The sequence below is a fragment of the Stenella coeruleoalba genome (genome assembly GCF_951394435.1).
Source record: "Stenella coeruleoalba genome assembly, chromosome: 13".
Classification (NCBI taxonomy): Eukaryota; Metazoa; Chordata; class Mammalia; order Artiodactyla; family Delphinidae; genus Stenella; species Stenella coeruleoalba.
In genome coordinates, this window is record NC_137159.1 from 17216349 (window position 1) to 17243536 (window position 27188).

Below are 27188 nucleotides of genomic sequence, written 5' to 3' on the forward strand. Positions count from 1 at the left end.
TATCCCCCCTCCCCCTGCTACACACTGAACCATACTGCCATCTCTTAATTTACAATTAGTGGAGTTATTACATCTAATTGCTTCAAGGCTTCCCCTCTTTAAACAAAAAGGATGCCTCATAAAGCTGAAAACTTCAGCTTTCAGTAGATTAATAAAATTCTTCCCTTCTTATATGACTCTATGTTCCTTTCCTCTAATTTTGACCCTCAAATTCAGCTCTTCTGAGTTAAGGCCCCCATTCTCATCTTATCAAGATAAAATTTCTACCCCATATAGTGTCCCAGTATTTGTTATCATGTCACCCTTTGGAAATATAACTAACAAATAGAAAGGCTCTTTAAGAAGAAAGTTTGTCAAATATTTAAAATAGAAAATATGTATCTTGGAATTGTCTCTTCCAGAAGGGAAACACTCCTAATTCCCTTCAGTATTCCTTATCTGAGATATGTATGCATATATATGTGTGTATATATATTTAGTTTGTCTTTATTTTGGGAAAACTTCTCTGATCTCCCTAAGATAAATCCCTCTAGTATAATCCCTCATAATATGTATTTCTTATTCATATCCTTTGTCACAATGTAATTTCACATTTAGTCATGGGACTTTCTGATTAATGGCTCTTCTAGCATTATACTATAAACTCCAAGAGGGCTTGAGTTATTAAAAATGGTTGCTTAGCATATGGTGTAATACAAATATTTGTTTAATAAAAGTAAATATCTATTGGTTCAGTGAAAGTGGATAAATTAATGTTTTGGATCTTTATGCCATTCTTAAAATAAATCTCCAGCCTCTCTGTTCTCCCCTTAAAGTAGGGTGTCCGGAATTAAACATATTAAAATGGAAGTGACATGGTGCAAAGTGGAACATGAGCTTCTTTCCTTCTAATGATGTTTCTCTTTAAGCTTACTGATAGCTAAACTATACCACACAGTTGGCTTATTTCCAACCATAGCTCACGTTTACGTGATTCCATTTTTTCCCCTTGGCCCATTACGATACTCAACAGGATTCTGACCTTATTGTAATATTAATGTTTATTCTCATGGATTCAAGCCACAGTAGATGATGACTCCCATCAGCCCTTGTATGATCTTGATCTTCAGATCTATACATATTAGTCATACCAGAAATATTTGAAATCTTATGTATAATTAAAGAGCCCTATATAATAATACTTTAAAAATAACTGTAAATTTTTTTGTGTGTCCTGACTTATTTTACCACATCGTGCCTATTATGGACTGAATTGGGTTCCCACCTCTGAAATTCATATGTTGAAACCCTAACACCTGGTACCTCAAAATATGACTGTGTTTGGAGATAGAGCCTTGAAAGGAATACTAAAGTTAAAATGAGGTCCTCAGGGTCTCTCCTTATCCAATCTGATTGGTGTCCTTATAGAAAGAGGAGATTAAGACACACAAAGAGATCCCAGAGGCATTCCTGCACAGAAGGAAGACCATGTGAAGAAGGAGCAAGAGAACAGCCATATGCAAACCAAGGAGAGAGGTCTCAGGGGAAATCAATCCTGGTGGCACCTTGATTTTGGACTTCCAGCCCCCAGAACTATTAGAAAATAAATTTCTGTTGTTTAAGCCATTCTACCTTTGACATGGTGTCCATCTGCCAACTCAGAAAGAAACCTCAAATTTCCCTTCAGTGGTTCACTTTTTTTCTTCATCTACCTCATCTCATTAAACACAAAGTACTTCTGACTCCATAACATTAAAGTCTTTAGACTCTGCCTGTCTCTGTTCATCATGTGTTTCACTTTCAGTGCCAAGACATAGCCCATCCCAGCACGTTCACATATTTTCTTGACACAACTACCCCTTGACTCTAGGTCTTCTTTTAAAACATCACCAATAATCAGCTTTGTAAAATGGAACTCTCTTCAATTCTTCCCCCCATTTAAAGATTTTTAATAAATATATTTTATTTTCAAAATCTCTTTTGCCTATTTTCCTATTTATCAGAGAAGGAAAACCCTTCACACATCGATCCCAGTTTTCTTGAAGTGTCATCTATTGCCCCTTTCAAGTTCCTCCATATACTCTAATTCTAGAAACAGCCAATTACATAAAGGTACCCTAAATGTCACGCATTTTCATGTGACTAGGGTTTTATTCATACCTCCTATGCCATAGTTTGACTTCCTTAGAAATGCCACTGTATATGTTGTATAGTTCCCTATTCTTTAGCTAAGAGAGCTTTTTGCTTTATGGATTTCCATAGAAGGTTACACTTTTCTTTTATATAATAGTCACGTCTCTGAGTTATAACTGTTCTTGCATCCCTTCCTCCACAATTAACCTGGGAGCTCCCAAGAAAGAAACAGGACACAGTTTATTCCTCTTTATTTTCTCAGATTCCTAGTATAGTAGCTGCAACAAAGAAAGGACACAATTCACTGCTGTAGGACTGAGTTCACTTAAACACCTTTTTCAGCAAAGAAAAAAGCAACAAAAGAGATAATGGGCAAAGTGATTTGCTAAGAGTGCATATATTGGTGGGGCAGTTGACATTTTAACTCCTGTCCCCTTATTAACAACATCAGACAGGGTTCAAGCGTTATATTAATCAACATTAAAGAGATGTACAAAGGATTATTACTAGATAGGCCCAATTGTATTTATTATCATGTAGTTCTGTATTAGAAAACTGTCCCAGTACACTCTGGTTGAAAGCTCCATTCACAGCACAGTGTGGTAAAATTGGTTGTGGTGTGGAAGCAAAGCACCCTTGCTGATGTGCCTCTCATCTCACCCCAGATGAGAGCTGGGGTAGTCACTGTCTGCACCGTATGCAGCAACCAAGTGCAGTCATAACTCTCAGTGGCTCCATGAAGTATGTAAGAGTCAGTGGGTCTCACGTGTTGGCTCTTCTCCAGGTTGTGCATCACGTTGAGGTATAATGTGTCTCTCATTGTGGGTCTAGGCTAAAGCAACAATCGTTTTTTCACATTCCAGTGGTCAATACAAGTCACATGGTCAAACCTGAATCAATACAATCTAGCACAAGTGCTCTGACATTCACAGTGCATTGAAAAGGGCAATATGTCTTTTCTGCTTTTCTGGTTTTGCTATAAATGGACCTGAAGTCTTCCTGTGAACAGACCTTCACTGTTAATATTGTGAAAGTATTAAGCTGTTTGAAAAAAAAGAAGAAAAAGAAATACATTGCTTTTTCTAGTTAAATTCTCTAACTTAGGAAACATAAGGAGAAAGTCTAATAAAACACGAGGTTTATGAATTGAGTATTCCACTGCATGTAGTACTAAGGTTTGGAGAGAGGTAAGAATATGATACATTCCACTCATACATAGTTTGCAGAATTTGATTTTTTCATTAGTTATAGATCAGGAAGTCATAGCTCCTTGTTCAGGGACTAGAATTAAAAATAAAAGTAAATCAACTTTTTTTAATAAAGAAAAGAACATATAGCTCTAAGCCAAATATTACCTACTGTTAATGCATTATTTTTTCACATTATTGTAAAAATAAATTGAGTTGCATTATTTTTAACCAAAATCCTAGCCCAGACTCTAAATCAGTTAAGAAATGGAGCCCTGTCCTAGACCACCCTGAAAATGAAATTACACTTCTGCTCTAAGCACATGCCATGCACATTGGCATGTTGAAAATGAATTTTAGTGATCAGAAAAACCTCATGAAGTATTTTTTTTAATGTCAGATATTGTGTGATTTATCCAGAAGCAAATTGACTACATCAGTCTGAATATGAACCATAAAACTCATTGATGACCATTCATTTTTTTTGCATAATGTTTGATATTTCTTAAGATGAACAGTACCTAAAATATCAGGCAAATAGCCCAACTTTTGGAAATATGGCTCATTTTAGAAAGTCAAATGGAGGAGTAGAAGAAGTAGAATTTTTTAAATTGCCTTAAAATATGTTACAAAGTTTTAATGATTATTGCCTTCATTCTGATCTCATGTCGAATTAATCTACACCATTCTAAAAGAGAATAACACAATTTTAGAAGTGTTTTGTAAGAAAATGTGTCCAATCACACAGGAAGATCAATACAATGGAACTATATGGTACATTATACATATATTTTCCTATTAACAACTTACAAAATGATGTTTCAAGTAGGAGTGACAAAGCAGACAGAGGTACATAATTTTAAAGACAGGAATTTGTTCAAATAAGTCCCTGGAGTATCAGGAAATAATTATTCTTTTTAATATAGCTTGTTTTATTGATGTTCATAAAATTGTTCCTCCTTGGAGATTGCCTCTGAGCTAATTAATTTGGTGATTCAATTCACTAAATGACGTAATTCAATTTTGTGTCAGATTTGGTTTATTGAAGGGAAATGAAGTGAAAAGGAAGTTGAAAGTGATAGGAAAAATTTGGCTTCTTTCAACAACTAGGAACTCATGGGAGGGAGAATCACAGATTTGCAATTAAGATTTTTTAAAAATAAATTTAAAGGAATTTAAATTTCCAGAATTAAAAAAAATATTAAGAAATTGTAATCAATTATTTGATAGAGCAAGAGAGAGAGAACTTTAAGTATTATAATACTGTTTTTTAAAAGAGTAAAATGTGGAGGAAGTTACGTTGACTCAGGATTAAAAATGAAAGATTGAAACAGGAAAAGATATGAAGTTATAGATAGAGAGAAAAATAGAAGACAGATAGGAAATAGAAACAAGTCCAAGGGTGCTGGGGAAAGCAGAGAGGGCTTACTACTTACTGACTTTGTTAACTATATAGGAACAGGGTTTTTGTCACTTCCATCTCTTACATGGGCTACTACAATATTATAGTGGTAAAGCTTTGCCTATTATCTCTAAACTTTGAAATTATGTGTAATCCAAGGTAATTTTTCTGTTTCAGTAACTTCACAAAAAGAGCTTGAAACATAACTTCATGAAATTTTAGATGCTCTGTATAAAGGAAAACAATTTCTTAAATGTTAAAAGTTTAAATTCTGTCCATAGTTAAAGTTAGAGGTTTACTTGCACAACCATTCTTGGAAACTTACACTTTTGCTTTAAAGTTAACATCACCTATGTTTATTTGTTCTTAGTTATGAATGAAACTTCCCCTAAAAGCATATGAGCTGAGAGGTTCTGCAACCTAGCCAAGATTGCTTCCAGATTCTCTGAACAGATCATGTTAAACAACTGTGTTTGGGGTGGGAGATGGGTCAGGTTTATGCATGTTGGTGACTTTCATGCATCAAATTAACTGGATTATATGTGGATTTTGTTTCCTGTGAACTTACTTATGTTTCTTGTGATGTTCATCACTGAAACTACTGACATACTGTGCTCATGGTAGCAGTTCTTAAATGTACCTTTGAACTCTGCAGAAGCCATGGAAATTCTACCTACAGAAATGTTGAAAATCACCAGAGAAGAGCTCCCAGTCCACAGGGTTAGATACACTTCACATTTTAATTTAATCTTGACATTCCATCAATCTTATTCCCCTTGATTTCTCTTAATCCTGATAGATTTTTGTAGAAATGGCTTTGTTGTCTTCTAAGGACCTCAGCTTTCTGGTTCTGCTTACTGGGAAGCAGACTTCCTTCCCTGGATCTGGATTCTCATCAGCATTTCTAATCCACTAGCTTAAAACATGCAGTGGGTGAACATAGCTACTGATGACTTTTAGATATTGATATGGGCTTAATAGTTGCCTCTTGGGAGTCAGCACAACTTATGCCAGATATTTACCAATTCTGCCTTGATCCTTCCTGTGCTCCCACAGCACCATTTCATGCCCTATAGCAGTGATTCTTAAACTATTGATGGGAAAGAATCTGTCCTCCCAAACTTTAGTTGGTAATGGACTGATACCTTTATGTAATGGAAAAATTAAATTACTATAAAAATGAAATGAAGGACAAAAACCAAAACTACACAAATAAACAGGTCCACATATTTTATTATTAGATCCATTATATATACTTTTTTAGATCAAACTGCTGTAAAATAAGTATTTATTCAGTTTACAGTCCAGTACTTATTTATGAATATATATATATGTCCATAAATATAATGTATATCCTATATAATATAAATATTTATTCACGTATATTTGTGAATAATACATATATATCCATATATTACCTATGACATATATAATATATATCCAGGTATCATATATCCATAAAATTTATAAATATTACCTAGTTTGCAGTCTAGAACTTGTTTATCAATAAAATTTTGAGTTGCAATGCCCTACACAGGCTGGAGGTCTTCCTTAGAATTCTGACTGTAAAAATTCACTTATTCGAAACATGGAGTTTGAAATCAGTCATACAATTGGTATTTAAAATTAAAATTGTAAAGCAATTGTTTAAATAAATAAATTTAATTCAACATATTTGTATTTGATTTCATAGGGCTCTGGTTTGGTTGGTTAGTTTGGTAAGGTTTTGGGTGGAATTTTGTTCTCCTTTTAAACATGTCTGCATGTATACTTGAAATTTTCATTTTTATGTATGGTGAACACATATATACAGAGTACTAAAATAGGAGGATACTAAAGCAGTGTGCTTTCCACTTCAAAAACCACAGGCAACATCATAACTGTAAAAATGTTGTCTTTATTATGCCTGGCGTTTGTTTTTTCTGTGATTCAGTCTTCACTTGCAGGCTTATCCCTTCCCACTCTCTGATGTGTAATACCTGCAGATATACTCCTGGCCTCCTTATATCAGTCTTCTTAGCACAAATGATTTGAGAAAAACTTTCTCCATAAAGTATAAATGAGTAATACAGTGTCCTGTCAAGCACGTGAAGTAAGAACGGAAGAAATTTAGGCATACAGCATCATTTTTTTTTGAAGATGTTCACTACCAAAAAGAACCATCCTCTGTATGGAGCTGTGTTTTTCAACATATAATAGTATACCAAATAGCACAGATATTAAATAATTAGTCCAGGAAAAATCAACTAATAAATGATGGCTAATGGAACATAAGACTACCAGATTCATAACACATGATGTTTCCAATGCGCGGTAAAGAATCCCTTGCTTAAAACTCACTCTTTTTTTTCCAATATATATTTAAGAGCAGAGGTTGACGAATTATGGCCTGCAGGCCAAATTCAGTCCACCAACTGTTTTGTGAACAAAAGTTTGTTGGAACACACTCATTTGTTTATATATTGTCTGTGTCTTCCATTCTTCAAAGGCAGCGTTGAGCAGTTTAGTACAATTTTGCAACGGGCCCTGGAATATTTACTGTCTGGCCTTAAATAGAGAAAAAGTATGTTAACTTCTGTTTATGAGACAATTTTTTAAGTAATTACGCTACAAGAATCTTAGGGAGATGTTTAAGCATAAAGCAAATATTAGGATTCCAATGGCAAGGCCATCTTTAGTGTAGAGAAAACTGTAACAGACATTCCCTGTGATTTATTATCAAACATTCAAATAAGCTATTCTTGACCTTCGTTCATGCCTCTCAAGCCATCTTGTGCCAATGATTTAATTTCCATAAAGTTCCACCTTCCTTTGGTTACAAATACTCAAACTGCACTTTCAGGAAGACATGCAAGATATAAATGGGGCCCAAACCCTCTGATTATCAATGTTTTCTTCTAAACTGCTTGCCTTCTAAACATTGAATGATTTCATTTTTTCAGTGTCTTAAAATTAGCTTTCACAACTGTTCACTGTGCAGATATGGCTATTCCAATCTTCCTTAAAATTAAATATTTTTACAGTAAACTTCTTAATGGACACTCTGGTGACAGATTTTTAAAAAAAGAATCCTGAAGGAAACAAAATCTTAATATAATTTTTATGTTGGATAACTAATTTCCAATAATTATACGCAAAACAAATTGAACTTTATTAAGGAACACAAGAAGTGTGAGACAAGGCAGTTTGTAGTGTTACCAGAGCAGAAAACATGAATTGATTGGAGAAGGCTGACAGGATGAAGAAGGAAACTCTGAAACAGGGATCACTTCTTTTATGTCAGGCACTTTTTATATGTATATAATTTATTTGTCACAGTTGCCTAGCACAGGGAAACAATTTCTTTTTCTGTCAATAAGAAAACGGAGATTCATAAATGTTAAGTTACAAGTCACAGTGATAAGTGTTAAGCCTGGCCATGTGAGAAAAAAGCCCTAGTTTCTTCATGACTGTGATCTGGGAAATGCACTGCTCAATTTCCTTTACTTTTGATTTTAAGAGTCTGAACTATAGGTAAGGAAAAAGAAAAATAAAAGCAAAGAAACAAAGAATCAAAAATGGGCAGACTGACTTGAGTGTTTCTGTCCTCATTGAACAAATAGCAAACATTACAGGAAGCTGCTTTTAGATCTCATTAGCACACAGATTTCAATGACATCTAATTTTGCTAAGTATATGATACATAAAAGTGGCTGCTGTTCAATAAATCAAAAACAACAAATGACAAATACAACAGTATTGTAATAGTTATCATTTTTAAGTACTTAGTATATATCATCTCTTAAGAATTACATATTAGGTTTAGATAATTGCTTAGTTCATTGTTCTATGCAACTTACATGTATTTACTCCTATAAATGACAATGAAACAATATCTACTAATATCCTCATTTTACAAATAAGAAAACAGGTTGTGAGAAATTGAGTGACTTGCTTATGGTGAAAAGTGGCTGGTAAGCAGCTCATAAGGGGTTAAACCAGGACATGAGTTAGTCTACGAGCCTTTCCTCTGAACCATTGTTATACTGCTTCACCTGTACTGGCTTTTCAATTAATATAATCATCTATTCAAAAATATATATTGTGTTTCTACTACAAGCTGTTCTTACTGGAGATATCACAGTGAGTATAAAAAATTTCAAATTTCTGCCTTCATGAAGTTTGGTAATAAAGTTAGAAATTTAATGTGGCCCAGTGTTAGATTTGGTAAATAGAGTGGGGGAATTTTCATAGAAAAAAACAAATTTGCTCCTGAAATTATATGTACATATTTTTAAAAGTCACAGAGAAGGGAAGAAAACCACAGCTCTAGCAATTTAAATATTCAAATGAAAGCTAATTTTAAGACATTGAAAAATTGAATTATTCAACATATAGAAGGCAAGCTATATAAGAAGAGAATATTGATAATTATAAATTTTTAGTCCCATTCATATCTTGCATGTTTTCCAGAGAGTGAAATTTGAGTATCTGGGTCATTGGAAGAATAAGAACAAGCATGTTTTTTTATGTGGTCATGTCCCTTGCTTAGATCTTGTAAGAGTTAGCTAGTAAAATATCTTTAAAGTGTAATGGACTCTGGAAATTTTATTTTTGACCTCAGAGAGTCTCAACTGTATCAGATATTTACATTATATTTCCATTTTCTAGTTTATTTTCTCATTTGACTTCCAAAGCTTTTTGAAGTCAACATTAACTGCCCTCCTCCACACCTATCTACCACCTTTTCGTAAGGCTACTAAGATACTAGAGGAAATGAGTTTCCAAAGATTTTATGATCAATTAGAAGTAAAATAAAGATCCAAATTCTATATTAGTGATCTGTATACATGTTTCTAGTATGTGTGAATATGGACTATTTTAATACTGTAATAGGGTATAAGTTGCTTATTCAAATTAGGAAGAAAAGCTAACAACTAACAGAAATTTCAAACCTCAAAACTCATTTTCCAAAATTAAAGTCAATGCTACAAAATCAACCCAACCTTTTAATAGAAAGTGTTGTGTGTTAATTGCACCTCCCCAAAATGTATTTCAGGGTCCTAATCCCTGGTATGTGTGAATGTGACTTTATTTAGAATAGTCTCTACAGATGTAATTAAAATGAGGTTATACCTGAGTTGTGCACTTAATCCAATACAACTGGTGTCATTTTGGGAAACACAGAGGAGAATGCCATATGAAGACACAGACACACAGAGTAAAGAGGCTGTATGATGACAAGTCAGTGATTGGAATTATGCAACCTGAATCAGGGAATACCAATGACTGCCAGCAACCACCAGGGGCTGAGAGAGGGTGGCCCTGCTAACTTGATTTTAGAGTTCTAGTATCCAGTAATACAAAAGAATAAATTTCTGCTGTTTTACACCCCTCAGTTTGTGGTAGTTTCTTACAAACGTCATAGGAAATTAATATATATGGGTTCTTTGGTTTAATGCTCAGAGCTAATTTTGTGGGTAAGCATCTTCATAACTGATTTTTTTTTTTTTTTTTTTTGCGGTACGCGGGCCTCTCACTGTTGTGGCCTCTCCCATTGTGGAGCAACAGGCTCCGAACGCGCAGCCTCAGCGGCCATGGCTCACGGGTGCAGCCGCTCTGCGGCATGTGGAATCTTCCCAGACCGGGGCACGAACCCGTGTCCCCTGCATCGGCAGGCGGACTCTCAACCACTGCGCCACCAGGGAAGCCCCATAACTGATTTTTTTAAATAAAATATAGAAAGTTCTGCTCACAAATGCAATCTTCTTTTTTTAAAAAAAATTATTTTATATTGGAGGATAGCTGATTAACAATATTGTGTTAGTTTCAGGTGTACAGCAAAGTGATTCAGTTATACATAGATATGTATCTATTCTTTTTAAAATTATTTTCCCATTTAGGTTATTACAGAATATTGAGAAGAGTTCCATGTGCTATTTAGTATGTCTTTGTTGGTTACCTATTTTATTAATTAATTTATTTATTTATTCATTTTTTCACAGCCTTAAGGTGCTCTACACATTCAGAGAAACTTCTCTAGTAATGAACTATAGAAATGATACCTGAAATTATAGTCTTGCCTACCTATTTTAAATGTAGCAGTGTGTACATGTCAATTCCAAACTCCCAAGCTACCCCTCTCCTCCACCCTTCCCCCCTGGTAACCATAAATTCATTCTCCAAGTGTGTAAGTTTGTCTCTGTTTTGTAAATAAGTTCATTTGTATCATTTTTTTAAAAAAATTTGTATGGAGACACAAAAGACCCCTAATAGCCAAAAGAATTTTAAGGAAGAAAAATGGAGCTGGAGTAACCAGGCTTCTTGATTTTAGACTACATTACAAAGCTACAGTCATCAAAACAATATAGTACTGGCACAAAAACAGAAATATAAATAAATGGAACAAGATAGAAAGCCCAGAAATAAACAATGGAGAAAAGACAGTCTCTTCAACAAATGGTGTTGGAAAAAATGGGCATCTACATGTAAATAAATGAAACTAGAACATTGTTTTACACCATACACAAAAATGAACTCAAAATGGATTAAAGCCCTAAATGAGAGACTGGATACTATAAAACTCTTAGAGGAAAATGTAGGCAGAACACTCTTTGACACAAATTGCAGCAATATCTTTTTCTATCTATCTCCTATAGTAATGGGAATAAAAACAGAAATAAATAAATGGGACCTAATTAAAATCAAAAGCTTTTGTACCGCAAAAGAAATCATAAACAAAACAAAAAGACAACCCACAGAATGGGAGAAAATATTTGCAAACAATGCAAACAACAAGTCATTAGTCTCCAAAATTTACAAACAGCTCATGTGGCTCAATATTAAAAAAAAAAAAAAAAAAAAAAAAAATCAAAAAATGAGCAGAAGACCTAAATAGATATTTCTGTAATTTTCTTTTAACAAAAATTGATTCTTTAATGATTTATCTTTTTTTGGGCTAAATTTTACTAATTTGTTTGCTTATTCTGTTGTCTCATTCTGGAGTTCACATTGTTCATAAAGCTATCAACTTTTTCATTAAATGTATCTGTGGCATCATAAAGGTTATTCTCCTTTTCATTTTTCTTAAAGACAACAATCATTCAAATGTGGTGGGTTTGTTGTTGTTGTTTTCAATAAATTAACCAGCTTTAGGAGCTCTAATCCACAAACTTGAAAAATTTAGAAAATAAAATAATCAAAGCTAAAAATTCTCTAATAAATAAGTTCTCATTTGGTGCTTTTAAGGGAGAGTTCTCAGCAAATATGTTAGAGAATAAATTCCAGAATAGAGTTGTCCATTTCTAATTTTAATATATATTTTTAATTTTGTAAAATAATGTACACCTAGAAAAGTACATTTAAATCAAATATACATTTAAACAAATAATTTAAAATTTAATACCTAACAACCACTCATTGAAAACCAAATATTGTCAGAATTCCACACATGCCAAGCATACCCTCATTGTTACAACCCACTCCCATTGCCTTATTTATAACTGCTAGCTTGAATTTTAAGATGATCATTTCTCTGCTTTTTTTATAGCCATACCATATGTATACATATATGAAATATTGTTTATTTTGCAGCAAATTATCATTTTCAAAAATTACTACAGGATTATTCCTTCTCCTAGATGCTATTCTACTATGTGATTTTGCCACTCTACTATCTAAAGGTGGAAAGTAATTCCCCTTCTATTAAAATTGGGCTAGCCTTTGTAACATAATTGCAACTGAATGATGTTATGTGATTTCCCAGGCTTTATCAGAAGGCTTGTAACTTCTGCCTTGGTCTTTTTAAACATTTGTCTCTGAATACTCCCTTTTGGAAGATTTTCTCTCATAATCTAGCAACATGTTTTGAGAAGCATGTGAAGTGCTCTAATCAATTGTCACAGCTGAGCTTAACCATAGAGAAGAGTGACCAGCTATATGACCAAAATGGTCCTGGTTTTAGCACTAAACATCCAGCATATTAGGAACCCTTTCAGTTCCAGGAAAACTGGGACAGTTGGTCAAAGTATCTTAGACTTATCCCCACCTAGACACCAAAAATGTGACTATAGAATCTTCTACATAATTACAGCTGCAATCATTCAAGTCACCCCAGCCTTTCAAACCTTCTCAGCTGAAGCATCTAACATAGTGAAGCAGAAAAAAAATTCATCCCCCCATGCGCTATTTGAATTACTGACTCACAGAATTTATGATAATAACAAACCAGTTATTATTTTATGCCACTGAGTTTAGAGTACTTTTTTACCCAGTAATACATAAGAAAAATATTATAAAATTTTCTTGAAGTTTTTATAAATAACATGATTTGTACTTTACTGTCTTCATTTTTTTGCAGAATAAATGAATAACAAATTTGAAGATATACAATAGAACAATAAAAAATTAAGAAAAAAAAATGTAAATGAGGCAAATACATGAGGCAAAAAACATTGGAATTGCAAGGAGAAATAGACAAATCCACAGTTACAGTTGGAGATTTCAACAGCTCTTTTTTAGTGATGATAGAGCCAACAAAAAGAAAATCAGTACTGATACAATTGAATAAAACAGCACCACCAGTACACTGGATCCAATTAGCATATACAGAATACTCTATTCAACAACAAAGTAATACACATTTTTCAAGCTCACATGGAATATTCAGCATGATAAACCATATGTTGTGTCAAAAATCTGAAAAAATGTAAAGGAACAGGAATCATACAAAATATATTCTCATTCCACAATGGAACTAAACCAAAATTAATTACAGAAAGATTGCTGGAAAAACTCCAATATTTGGAGATCAAACAATACACTTCTGAATAACACATGGATCAAAAAAGAAGTGTCAAAAAACTAAAAATATTTTCAAGTAAATAAAAATTTAAAATATAATAATATTTCTGAGATAGAAGGAAAGCAGTGCTTCAAAGAAAGTCTGTAGCATTAAATGTATATATTATAAAAGAAGTTGGACCTAAAGTGAAAATATAGTTTCCAACATTTTACACTACATAAATAACAAGTGGAAGCCTAAAGCTAACAGATGAAGATAAATAATAAAATGTAGAGGACAAATTTATAAACTTAAACTAGTAAATCAAAGGAGAAAATTAACAAACTGGAAAGCTAATTGTTTGGAAAAGAAGAATGAAATTGATAAAGCTGCAGCCAGGCTAAACAAGAGAAAGAGAAAAATTACCAATATGGAATTTTTCAGTAATCATTACTACTGACTCCATGGAAACTAAGATTATACTAAAGGAATACTACAAATAATTCTAAGGCCACACATTTTGTAATTTAGGTGAAATGTATCAATGATTTGACAGACACAAATTGTCAAATTTCACATGAGGAGAAGTAGATCACCTATACAGTTCTATACACATAATAAGTTGAATCAGTAATGAATAAGTGCAAATATATGCAAATCAATATATGCAAATAAATCAATGTGATACACCATATTAACAAACTGAAGGATAAAAACCATATGATAATCTCAATAGATACAGAAAAAGCTTTCAACCATATTCAACACCCATTTATAATAAAAGCTTTCCAAAAAGTAGGCATAGAGGGAACTTACTTCAGCATAATAAAGGCCATATATGACAAACCCACAGCAAGCATCATAATCAATGGTGAAAAACTGAAAGCATTTCCACTAAAATCAGGAACAAGACAAGATTGCCCACTCTCACTATTATTATTCAACATTGTTTTGGAAGTTTTAGCCACATCAATCACAGAAGAAAAAGAAATAAAAGGAATCCAAATTGGAAAAGAACTAAAGCTGTCACTGTTTTCAGATGACATGATACTATACATAGAGACTCCTAAAGATGCTACCAGAAAACTAGTAGAGCTAATCAATGAATTTGGTAAAGAAGCAGGATAAAATATTAATGCACAGAAATCTCTTGCATTCCTAAACACTAATGATGAAAAATCTGAAAGAGAAATTAAGAAAACACTCCCATTTACCATTGTAACAAAAAGAATAAAGTACCTAGGAATAAACCTACCTAAGGAGACAAAAGACCTCTATGCAGAAAATTATAAGACACTGATGAAAAAAAGTAAAGATGATACAAACAGATGGAGAGATATACCATGTTCTTGGATTGGAAAATCAGCAGTGTGAAAATGACTACACTACACAAAGCAATCTACAGATTCAATGCAATCCCTGTCAAACTACCAATGGCATTTATCACAGAACTAGAACAAAAAATTTTCACAATTTGTATGGAAACAACAAAAAAACTGGAAAAGCCAAAGCAATCTTGAGAAAGAAAAATGGAGCTGGAGGAATAGGATTCCCTGACTTCAGACTATACTACTAAGCTACAATAATCAAGACAGTATGGTACTGTTGCAAAAACTGAAAGATAGATCAATGAAACTAGATAGAAAGTCCAGAGATAAACCCATGAACATATGATCAGCTTATCTTTGATAAAGGGGGCAGAATATACAATGGAGAAAAGACAGCCTCTTCAATAAGTGGTTCTGGGAAAACTGGATAGCTACATGGAAAAGAATGAAATTAGAGCACTTCCTAACACCATACACAAAAAGAAATTCAAAATGGATTAAAGACCTAAATGTAAGGCCAGACACTATAAAACTCTTAGAGGAAAGCATAGGCAGAACACTCTATGACATAAATCACAGCAAGATCCTTTTTGACCCATCTCCTGGAGAAATGGATATAACAAAAATAAACAAATGGGACCTAATGAAATTTAAAAGCTTTTGCACAGCAAAGGAAGCCATAAACAAGATGAAAAGACAACTCTCAGAATGAGAGAAAATATTTGCAAACAAAGCAACTGAGAAAGGATTAATCTCCAAAATAAACAAGCAGCTCATGCAGCTCAATATCAAAAAAAAAACAAGCAATGCAATCCAAAAAATGGCGGAAGACCTAAATAGATATTTTTCCAAAGAAGCATTCAGATTGCCAACAAACACATGAAAGAATCTCAATGTCACTAATCATTAGAGAAATGCAAATCAAAACTGCAATGAGGTATTACCTCGCACCATTCAGAATGGCCATCATCAAAAAATCTACAATCAATAAATGCTGGAGAGGGTGTAGAGAAAAGGGAACACTCTTGTGCTGTTGGTGGGAATGTAAATCAATAAGGCCACTATGGAGAACACTATGCAGGTTCCTTAAAAACCTAAATATAGAACTACCATGTGACACAGCAATCCTACTACTTGGCATATACACTGAGGAAACCATAATTCAAAAAGAGACATGTACCACAATAGCCAGGACATGGAAGCAACCTAAGTGTCCATCAACAGATGAATGGATAAAGAAGATGTGGCACATTTATACAATGGAATACTACTCAGTCATAAAAAGAAACAAAATTGAGTTATTTTTAGTGAGGTGGATGGATCTAGAGACTGTCATATGGAATGAAGTAAGTCACAAAGAGAAAAACAAATACCATATGCTAACACATATATATGGAATCCAAAAATATAAAATTGTTATGAAGAATCTAGGGGTAGGACAGGAATAAAGACACAAAGAATTGGCTTAAGGATGCAAGGAGGGGATAGGTTAAGCTGGGACGAAATGAGAGAGTAGCATTGACATATATACACTACCAAGTGTAAAATAGATAGCTAGTGGGAAGCAGCTGCATCCCACCAGGAGATCAGCTCATTGCTTTGTGACCACCTAGAGTGGTGGGATAGGGAATGTGGGAGGGATACACAAGAGGGAGGGTATATGTGGATATATATATACATATAGCTGATTCAATTTGTTATACAGCAGAAACTAACACAACATTGTAAAGCAATTATACTCCAATAAAGATGTTAAAAAAAAAAAAGAAGAATCTTCCATATGAGAAATCATCAGACCAGCAGATTTTTTACTTGTGCATTCTGTCAATCATGTAAGTTAGAAATAATACCAATTTTCCACATTCTTTTCTGGAAAATATAAATGGAGGAACACTTCCCAATTAATTCAATGAGTCCAGCATTATCCTATTATTAAAATCAGATGAAGACATTAGAAGAAAAAAAGAACAGGCCAATATCACTCATGAATACAGATGAAAATAACCTTTACCAGGAATTAGCAAATCAAAACCATAAATTAAAAAAATAATAAAATTATATATAATGGAAAATGGGATTTGTTCTAAGTTTGCAAGGGTATTTCATCATTTAAAAATGAAGGTAATACACTATATAGAAGAAAAACATACAATCATATCATCTGAAACATAAAAAATATATGACAAAATCTATCACTTATTTATGACCAAAATGTCTCAGCTATCTATGAGTAGAGGAAAACCTTCCATAAATTTATCAATGATTTCTCTGAAAAACTGATCAATAACCTCATATGTAAATTGTGATAAAATGGACACCCCTAAGTTGAAGAAAAAGGCAAAGCTGTCCTCTCTCATATTATGCTGGAATTGCTAACTGAAGCAATCATACAAGGCAAAGAAATGAAATGCATGCACATTGGTAATAAATAAATAAAATTGATTTTATTCACAGAAGACAATATTGTCTATGTAGAAAATTCCAAGAATCAACATGAACAACCAAAAACCTCCTAGAACAATTAAGTGAATGTAGCAATATCACAGGATGCAAGACTAACATAGAAAAGTCAATTACTTTCCTATATACCGGTAATGAAATTATTTTATTTTATTTTATTTATTTTTTATTGAAATATAGTTGACTTACAATATTATTTTAGTTTCACATTTACAGTACAGTAATTTGATATTTTATAGAATATATTCCATACAAAGTTATTATAAAATATTGACTATATTCCCTGTGAAGTGTATTATATCCTTGTAACTTATTCATTTTATACCTGGCATTTCATACCTCTTAATCTTCTTCACTTATTTGGGCCCTTCCCCCACTAACACTCCTCTGGAAACCACTAGTTCATTCTCTGTATCTGTTTCATTATATTTGTTCCTTTGTTTTACATTTTACATTCCACATGACAGTGAAAATATACAGTATTTGTTTTTCTCTATCTGATTTATTTCACTAAGCATAATACTCTCTAGATCCATCCATGTTTTCACAAATGGAAGAATTTCATTCTTTTTTATGGCTGATTTTATATATGTGTGTGTGTGTGTGTGTGTGTGTGTGTGTGTGTGTATATACACACACTTCTTTATTCATTCATCTGTCGATGGATACTTAGGTTGTTTCTATATCTTGGCTTTTATAAGTAATTATGCACTGAACATTGAGATGCATATATCTTTTTGAATTAGTGTTTTTGTTTTCTTTGAATAAATACCCAGGAGTGGGATTGCTAGATTGTATGCTAGTTCTATTTTTAATTTTTTAAGGACACTCCATACTGTTTCTCATAGTGGCTGTACCAATTTACATTCCCACAGACAGTGCACAAGGGTTACCTTTTATCACCAACACTTGCTATTTCTTGTCTTTTTGACAATAGCCATTCTGACAGGTATAAGGTGATACCTCGTTGTTTTGATTTGCATTTTCCTGGTGAAAATGCAAATCATGCTGAGCATTTTTTCATGTGTCAGTTGGCCATCTGTATGTCTCCTTTGGAAAAATGCCTATTCAGGCCCTCTGCCTACTTTTTAATCAGATTTTTAAAAATATTGAGTTTTATGAGTTATTTGTATACTTTGGATATTAATCTTTTATGGGACATATCATTTGTAAGCATGTTCTCCCATTCAGTATGTTGTGTTTTCATTGTGTTTATGATTTCTTTCTCTGTGCTAAAACATTTTACTTTGATTAGGTCTCATCTGGTTATTTTTGCTATTATTTCCCTTGCCTGAGGAGGAAGATATAAAAAGGGCTAAGACCAATGCCAAAGAGTGTACTGCCTATGCTTTCTTCTAGCAGTTTTATGGTTTCAGGTCTTATATTTATGTCTTTAATCCATTTTCAGTTTATTTTTGTGGATGATGTGAGAAAACTCTCTCCTTTCATTCTTTTAGCTGTCCAGTTTTCCCAAAACAACTTATTGATAAGACTATAGTTTCTCCATTGTATATTCTTGCTGCCTTTAGTCATAGACTAATTGAGTACATATGTGTGGGTTTATTTCTGGGATCTATCTCTATGTTGTGGCATCGATCTATGTGTCTGTTTTTGTGCCAGTACCATACTGTTTTGACTACTGTAGCTTTGTAGCATAGCCTGAAGCCAGGAAGTTTGATACCTCTAGAATTGTTCTTTCTTTTACCAAATTGCTTTGGCAATTCAGGGTGTTTTGTGGTTCCATTAGAATTTTAGGATTATTTGTTCTAGTGCTGTGAAAAATGACATGGGCATTTTCATAGGGATTGTATTAAATTTGTAGATTGCTTTTTGTAGCATGGGCATTTTAACAATATTAATTCTTTCAATCCAGGAATACTGAATATCTTTCCATTTATTTGTACCCACTTCAATATCCTTCATCAATGTTTTATATTTTTCTGAGTACCAGCCTTTCACTACCTTGGTTAAATTTACTCCTAGGTATTTTTCCCTTTGATTTGAATTTAAATGGGATGTTTTCTTGATTTCTGTTTCTGATAGTTTGCTCTCAGTGTATAGAAATGCAACAAATTTCCTATATTAATCTTGTACCCAGCAATTTTATTGAATTCATATATTAATTCTAATATATATATATATAGTGAAGTCTTTAGGGTTTTCTATATATAGCATCATGTCATCTGCAAATAGTAACAGTTTTACTTTTTCCCTTCCAACTTGGATACCTTTTATTTCCTTTTTATTGTCTGATTTCTGCAGCTAGGACTTCCAATACTACATTAAATATGTGGCAAGAGTGAGCATCCTTGTCTTGTTCTTTATTTTAAAGGAAAAAAAAACTTCCAGTGTTTCACCATTGAGTATGAAGTTAGCTGTGGTTTTGTCATAAATGGCCTTTATTATATTGAGGTATGTTCCCCCTATACCAACTTTATTGAGAATTTTTATCATGAATGTCCATTCAATTTTGTCAAATGATTTTTCTGTATCTATTGAGGTGAGGTGATAACGTGATTTTTATCTTTTCCTATGAGTTTACATTTTCTGATGAAATTTTTCTTTGCAACATTTTCTTATTTCCTGGTATAGCCTTTTCTTTTTTGCATAAGGAAGACATTAACATTTCTTGTAAGATGAGTTTAGTAGTGATAAACTCTTGGTTTTTGCTTGTTTGGAAAACTCTTTATTTGCCCCTCAATTCTGAATGATTTGCTGGGTAGAGTATCCTTTGTTGTAGGTTTCTTCTTTAAGTACTTTAAATTCATTAAGCCACTCCCTTCTGACTTGTGAATCTTTGTTAAAAAAATAAGCTTATAGTCTTATAGGGATTCCCTTGTATGTGACTCTGTTTTTCTCTTGTTGCCTTTAAAATTATCACTTTGATTTTACATTTTAATTATGATATGTCTTAGTGTGGGTCTTTTTGGTTCATCTTGATTGAGTCTCTCTGTGCTTCTTGGACTTAGATATCTGTTTCTTTCTTCAGATTAGGAATTTTTCAGTCATAATTTCATCAAATATGATTTCCTCCCCTTTCTTCTTCTTTGGGACCCTTATAATGATAATGTTAGTATGCTTGATGTTGTCTCAAAGGCTCCTTAAACTACGCTCATTTTTAAATTTGTTTTTTCTTTTTGCTGTTCTGATTGGAAGGTTTCCAATACCCTGTCTTCCATGTTGCTCATGCATTCTTCTGTATCATCTAGTCTGATTCTAGATGAATCTTCAGCTTTGGTTATTTTTACGTTTTCTAGTTCTTTGCTGAAGTTCTCACTGTGTTCCTCTATCCTTTACCCAAGGTCAGTGAGCATTTATTTACTCACTATTGCTTTGAATTCTCTTAAGTAAATTATTGATCTCTGTTTCCTTATGAAAACATAATGAAATGTTTATTTTCTGGGGTTTTATTTGTTCTTTCATTTGGAACATATTCCTCTGTCTTCTCAGTTTGTTTGACTTTCTTTGCTTATCTCCATGAAACTAGGTGAAACAGTTTCTTATCCTAGGAAACTTGTGTGGAAGCATCCCTATGTAATTTGTTAGTGCCTAGTAGTTTTGGTGCTAGAGGCAAATCTGAAGTAACTACTGGCTGCATCTTTTCCTGGGTTGCTCTGGCAGTCTCCATCTTGGTGTGGCATAAGGCTGGAGTTGTATGGGCTAGAAGTGGAATCAGGTGTGAACCAGCACTCCTCCCAGGCTCAATGGACACTCCCACCCTGATGAGGGATGGGACCAGGATCCAAGAGGCTGGAGAAGGGGCCCTGAGGGAGCTGAGATTCTCTCCAGTATAACAGCCACTTTTTCCTTGGTTGGGGCAGGGCCAGGGTCCAAGTGTCTGGAACAACAAATCTGAGCTATCTCTGCTTCTACTCAGTGCAACGGTGATCTCCACATTGGCTGAGGTAAAGCTGGGCCCTGTGGGGTTAGAACCACAATTCTAAGCTAGCTCCACTTCTCCAGGGAATAATGGAAGATTCTTCCCTGGTTGGGACCAGGAGGGATTGGATCAGAAGCCTGGTATGGGCTGGGGGGCATCCTGAGGTGGTCTGGCAGGCCAGCCAGATCACCAGGAAGTTTTCATCAATCTGCTGTTTCTGTGCTCAAACTAGGAGCAAGCACCTCTGGGCACCCTCGAGAAGAGCAGACACTCGGTTTCCTATAGCCATCCAGTAAGTCTCACTGCTTTCAAACCAGGCAAGAGAGCTCATCTTCCCAGTGCCAGACCTCATTTCTGGTGTGCCCAATATGAGATTTGAACCCTTTGCTCCTTAGGGAGTAGGCCCAAGACTGTGATATATCCCTCCTCTTCTGGGTCACCTACCAGGAGTGTGGTTGAGTAGATTGCTTCTCCTCTCTTTCTACCAAACTCTGTGTTTCTTCCTGTATAACCTTGGTTGTAGAGGATCCGCTCTGCTAGTCTCCAGGTCATTCTCAAAATGAGTTGCTGTATATGTAGTTTTAGTTTTGATGTGTATGTGAGAGGGTGAGAGGAGGTGAGCTCAAGGTCTTCCTACTCTGCCATCTTGATCCCACCTTATATCCCTATAATGAAAGAGTGAACTTTGAAGAAGAAAAAAAAAGGAAAAGAATACCATTTACAATGGTCTCAAAAACAAGGATAAAGTTAGGTATGAATCTATAAATATGTGCAGAGAAACATATTCAAAAAACTACAAAATGGTGATTCAGAAAACAAGTCTTAGCAGGATTTTCTTTAAGTAACAGATTTCATTTTTTAGGGCTGGTCTTGGTTTACAGAAAAACTTAGCATATACACCCTCAAACTCACAGATTCTACTCTTTTTAACATCTTCAGTAATGTAACATATTTGTTACAATTGATGAACCAATATCAATACATTATTATTAATTAATGTCCATAGTTTACATTATGATTCACCTTTTATGTTGTATATTTATATATTTTGGCAAATGCATAATCACTGTGTTCACAATTACAGCATCATAAAGAATATTTCATTGTCTTTTGTATAGTATATTTTGAATGTGGGAAGTGTGAGTAATCCAGCTTAGTTCTTTCTTTGGTTCTTTGTGTTCTTCCTGGTCCCTTGTATTTCCATATGAGTTTTAGAATCAGCTAATTTATTTCTGCAGACAAGGCAGTTTAAAAGTTGAAAAATAGGTCAATTTGGAGGGTAGTGACATAGTAATGAAAAGTTTCATAAACATGGAACGCCTTTCCATTCATTTAGACTTTTAATTTTTTCAACAATGTTTATGTAGTTTTAGTGTCTAAAATTCTTGAATTATTTTTCAAATACATTTCCATGTTCTTTGTTTTCTAATGCTCTTGATTTCTTAATTTAAAATTCATACCACTTATTGTTAGTGCATAAAAATACAACAGATTTTTGTGCATTGACCTTATACCCTGCAATTTTGCTGAACTTGTTCATTAGTTGTAATAATTTATTCTTATTCTTCAGGATGTAGTATAAACAAGATCATATCAAGTATAAATAGTTTTAATATTTCCTTTTAAATCTGGATACATTTTATTTTTTACTTAATTTCCTTCAATAGAATCTCTAGTACAATGTTGAACAGCAGTGGTAAGAGCAGATATTTTTGTCTTTTTCTTGATCTTAGATAGCTTTCACTCTGTTACTATATCACTGTTAAGTTTAATTTTAGCTGTGGATTTTTCATAGATGAGTTTTACCAGATTGAAGTAGTTACGTCCTATTTCTATTTCATTGAGTGTTTTTATCACAAAAAGATGCTGCGTCAAATGATTTTTCTGCCTCTACAGAGATTATCATGTGGTATTTTCCCCTTTATTCTATTGTTACGGTACAGTAAATTGATTGATTTAGAATGTTAAATTAGTCTTGAATTCCTGGGACAAATCCCACTTTGTCATGGAATATAATCTTTTTACTATGTTGGTGGAGTCAGTAATTCCAGTAGTCTAGGCTTTCTTAGGAATGGTTTCTGTCAAAGTCATTTTTGTATTTTCGATGAGTCATACTTTCAAGCTTCTTTGAATGCTTTGTAATTTTTTGTAAAGAACTAAGAATTCTCATGTGGTAATTTTGTTATATAATGTGATAATTTTGGAAATCTGACTCTCACAGTCCTCAGGGATTGTTGATTTTGCTTGTGTAGGCTTGGAAATGTCCATTTTTGACTTTTCCAAATGATTTTTGCAAAGTGTGTACTCTTTGTTGTGTGTCATCACTGAAATTTCTGGCCTGTTTTCTCTATCTTCAGACAGTGATCTTACAAAAATGTCCTTAAATGTGTGATTCCAAAAGGGGATGTAGAAGCAGGGTTCTGCCTCTTTAAATGCCTTCAATGATGCCAGCAGGGGAAATCACTTCAGCCAAAAAGGCTAAAACCAAGGAAGGTGTCTCTGGCATTTTTTCAGGGTTTCACCACAACAAACCAAATTCACAACCTCTAATTTTTGGAGCACAAGGTCTCCTATGCTTGCTGCAGCACCAGCTATACAACCAAGGAATACAGACCACTGTCCCCAGTTCAACAATGGGGCTGAGAAATGGGGCATGGTAAATGGTTTGTGGATACTGCTTTCTTACCAAAATGAGCTCCATCAAGTAGTCTCCTTGTTATATGTGAACAATCATATTCCTTTGTTCCGAATTAGTTGATTTAATTCTTTTCAGTTCAATGGTTGCTTAGATGGAGGGACCAATACTTGGATCTTCCTGCTCTGGCATTTTGCATGTATGTTAGATTTATTGGGCACTCAGGGACCTTAAAAACTCTTTTAAGGCTGCTTCCATTTGTTTGTTCCATTTGTTTCTTGCCAAAATTCTGATTAAAGCTTTTGTTCTTATTTTAGAAAGACTTCAATGTTTCAAAGTTCTGAAAATATTCTTTTATTATTTTCTGAGACATTTAAATTTCCCCTTAAACATATGTGTTAAACCAACCACTTAACAAGCACCTTTTTATTGAAAAATAGTTTTCCCCCTGTCTGCAGTTCCACCTCCTTCATATGTCAATAGCTATACATACTTGTGTCTATATATAGTTTCCTCATTCCATTTCATTGGTCTATTTATACAACTTTGTTATTACTACAACATATCATTTTTAAGACTTTAAAAACTCAATACTTTGTGCAATTAGTATGATAGTGTATTGCTTACTCTTGGCTCCAGGCATTTCCAGATCAACTTACTAAGTTGTGTAAAATAACAATATAAAACATTTTGGATTGCAAATACAAACATTGTATATATAAATTGAATTAATAAGGCAATTTTGAAGACATGCTTTTAAAATGCAATTTCTAATGCATTACATATATCCATTTATCAAGCCTTCTTTAATGACTATCAATAAAAGTATGTAATTTTCCACAAATAGGTCTTGTCTTTCTTTGTTAGATATTTTCCAAAGCAATTGATATTTTTTCATTTTATTGTAAATTATTCCCCTGTCAGCTGATAGTATATAGAACTACAATTGATTTGGGTATATTGATTAGATATACAGAACCTGACAAACACTCTAATACATTTTTTAACAAGCGTTTTAAATTTTCTCTATGCCCAGGGATATCAAATAAATTGATTACATTATAAAATTATTTTTCAATGTATATGTAGCACTGGATATTACCTCAATTAAAACATTGATTATTAGCAGATATTGTAGTTTTCCCTGTTTATTTTTTATTTTAAAAGAAGAGACTTCAGATTTTTAAATTTGAGCAAAATGTTTGCTGTAGGAATTTATGAATTCCTTACATTCGATTTAAAAATACATTCTTCCTCACCTAGTAAGGTATTTAATCACAAATAAATACTGAGTTATATGAGAATTTTCTGCATCAATAAATAAAATCAAATATATTTTTCCTCTTTTTTAATCAATATATTGTTATACTGATTTATTTTCTAATATTAAATAGCTTACATTGCTGGGATAAACCCAAATATCCATGCTGTATTATTCATTTTGTATAATGCTATAATGAAATTTCCTTTAAGTTTTGTTCAGAATGTGATATTGGCCTGTAATTTTCCTTCCTTTTAATGTCAGCTTCAGATTTTGGTATCAAGGCTTTGCATCCTCACAGCATAAATTGGGAAACATTGCTTCCTTCTCTATATGTGTAAGGTTGAATTTACTTCTTCATTAACATTCTGATGTAATTTGCTATTGAAAACAGCCTAACATGCCTTGTTTTTGTTTGTGTATGTCTGTGTGTGTTATTTTGTTTTTAGGGAAGGATCTTTTTAAAAGTTAGTTTATTATCTTTAGTGGTCGTAGAATTATTCTTGAGTGTAGGGAACTATCCGTTTTATCTGAAACCTCAATACTGGTGTAAAACTTTCCATAATGCTTCAATATAATCTTGTTAAAATCTGCAGACATATTTTGAAGTACCTTTTTCATTTCCGATATTGTCTCTCTGCTTTTTTTTTTCTTTCTTTTTTGTTTGCTTTTTTCTTATTATAGTCAGAGATTTTTAGATAGTATGTATTTGTCTCTGTTCAGTCTCCCTCTATTACAATATTATTTTCTAATTTATTAATTTTTGTTTAAACATTATTTTCCTTTCCTTGTACATTATTTAGAATTTTCTGCATTTTTCTAATCATTTTAAAAATATAAACACACAGACTATTTTATCATTTGCATGAAAAGTATTTTTTATTCTGAATCATATTGGTGTATGTCAGTTGTTAGCATAGCGTCCTTTATATCTGAATAATTTACTGTGTAATCCCTATAAAGATTTTCTTCTATATAACTATAATATAGTTATCAAAACTAATTAAATTTTGGTGATGAATTAAATTCATATAATGTACAGTCTTTGTTCAAGTTTCATGAGTTGTCCCAGTAATGCCCACTGTAGCAAATGTCTCCAATTTACAATCATTTGTAACAAGCCTCTTTACTTTCCTTCTGTCTAAAATAGTTCCTTAGTCTTTCCTTTACATGCTGCTGCTGAGGATTCCAATTCAATTATTATGAATACTGCCTCTCAATTTGTGTTTTTCTTATGACTCATCATGATTATATTATGCTGTCTGTTATTTTGGTAGGTATATCCCAGAACTGACAGCGTATTCTCATTGCATCCAATCATGTGGCATAACAGCTTTGATTTATTTTATTATTCGTAATAAATGGAACAAATTGTTGATTTTGTTAATCTTACTTACAAGGTGTCTCCCAAGTTTTTCATCTGTAAATGTATTCATTTCTCTCTCTCTCTCTCTACCCCTTTCCTTCATTGCCTTCTTCTGGGTTGACTGAATATTCTTTTAATCTTTGTGTTTGTTGGTTTTTGTCTACCTCTTTGGAAGTTATATACTTTGTTTTTTTCTTCTGGTATTAATCCTAAAAATTAAACATAATTTTAAAAAATGTAAAATAGATAGCTAGTGGGAAGCAGCCACATAGCACAGGGAGAGAAGCTCTGTGCTTTGTGACCACCTAGAGGGGTGGGATAAGGAGGGTGGCAGGGATGGAGACTCAAGAGGGAAGAGATATGGGAACATATGTATATGTATAACTGATTCACTTTGTTATAAAGCAGAAACTAACACACCAATGTAAAGCAATTATACTCCAATAAAGATGTAAAAAAAAAATTGGTAATTCAAAATTAACCAATAGATTTAATCTCCTTCAAGGTAATGAAATTATATTAGAATACTTTAGCTTCACATTCCTAACATATTTTTAATAGTTTAATTCTAATTTTATAATACTATAAAATGTTAGTATTTTGCTGTATTGTATATTTAAGTTCATTCAGTTTTACCCACAGAGTTACCACTTCTTTGCTTTACATCTCTTCCCAGAACCTCAGTCTACAATCACATTCCTTCTACCTGACGTATATACCTCAGAAATTTACTTAGTAAGAATTGGCTGGTGATAAACTCAGAAGTATTGGTAAAGAACACTTCTACTCATTAGTA